Genomic DNA, 1724 nt, shown 5'->3' on the forward strand with positions numbered 1-1724 from the left:
GGTATAAACTTCAAACCCTAGCCTTTACTTTATTTTTTAGTAAGTTTAATGGTTGGTGTTGTGAAATGAGAAGCATGGATTGTGATTATTAGTAGTTTGGTTTGATTTGGAAGTGTTTTGGTAATTGAAGCTTGATTATAGTTCATAGGTCTTGATTGTGGTTGTTTGAGTTGAAAACCTTGGATATTATGGAATGATGTGGTATGGTTTAGGTGAAGTTTTGTTGTATTGATGGTTATGAGTTGGTTGGTGGTTAATTGGAGTAGTTTAAACATTGGTAATCGCGTAAACATAGCCGTCGTAACGTCCGATTTTCTTTGGACTGTTTTTGTGCATAACATTAGGACCCGAGAACCCCCTGCTAGATTATGACCACTGCCATGTTTAGATAGCTCATGTTACGAGCTTCGTTTTGATATGTAGTTCGTTCGATTCCGATGCACGGTTTAGGAGAAACGACCGTTTCAAGTAACGGCGTTTCGCGAACGAAACTTTTCCCCTCGCCTTACTTTGAAACATAGGTTAAGGACCAAAAAGGGTTAATTAATGTATGAAACATTTATGGTAAGTGTGTTAGGCAGTTGGTAAGACACTCGCGAAGGAATCGCTTTAAAACTCGTAAAGGTTAAATTATTAAAAATGGTGGAGCCGAGGGTACCCGAGTGACTTAAGCGAATCAGTGAGCGCAAAACGAGCGTTAGAGTCTGAGTTGGTTAGGGTATAGATTTACAAGTGACTTTGGTTTAATTCCAACTTACTTGTTGCTTATAGGTTACCAGACTCGTCCCGAGCCATTCGTAACCCCCAGTCGCTCAGGCAAGTTTTCTACCCGTTATAACTGTTGTTGTGATGTAAATATATGTATATGCATTATCTTGTGATAAGTGCATGATTGTTATTAGCAAATTTTGCGATATATTGGAGCATGCTGATATGGTATATATGCATGTCTGTTTCGTAATCTGGTTATCTATCTGTTGATTTCGATGCTTATAGTTGCATAATACCTATGCTAGAGATAAGCAGTAGTTGCGTATACCCTTAGTATAGGGGACCCAAAGGTGAACATATTTCTAAACCAGGAGTCGATGTTCCCGAGTATAATATATATATATTTTTATATATATATGGTTATAGTTTTCAAAACTATTAATCGAATAAGGTTTATTCGATAACTTTAACTTTATTTTATAATTGAATATTATTTCGAATATTCATCTGAGGACTTATGACTCCTTTATTTTATTATTGAATATTATTTCGAATATTCATTCGAGGACTTATGACTCCTTTTATTTTATTATTTGAATAATATTTGAATATTCATTCGAGGGCTTATGACTCGGTTTATATTATTTAATGAATATTTTTGAATATTCATTTGAGGATCTATGACTCCGATTATTTGCTGAGATTTGTTCTTTATTTTATTAAAGAATAAGGTGTAAATAATCAAACTTATTTTCGATTATTCAAATAAAGATAGTACTTTCATATAAGTATATCTTTGGTTATTTAATACTCGTTTCAAGTATAAGTTTTAATACTTCTACTTCAATTATTTTTATAAAGATTATTCTTTATGGGAATATTATTTAAATAATAATATTCAGATATTTTCTAATATATGGGGACTGATTTACTTCATTAAATCAGCTTTACTCCAAACACTCTTTAAAGTGTTTTCGAGTCTTCAAAATGATTTTTAAAAGTTAGAGCGGATC

The sequence above is a fragment of the Apium graveolens genome, chromosome 4, assembly GCF_009905375.1.
Source record: "Apium graveolens cultivar Ventura chromosome 4, ASM990537v1, whole genome shotgun sequence".
Classification (NCBI taxonomy): domain Eukaryota; kingdom Viridiplantae; phylum Streptophyta; class Magnoliopsida; order Apiales; family Apiaceae; genus Apium; species Apium graveolens.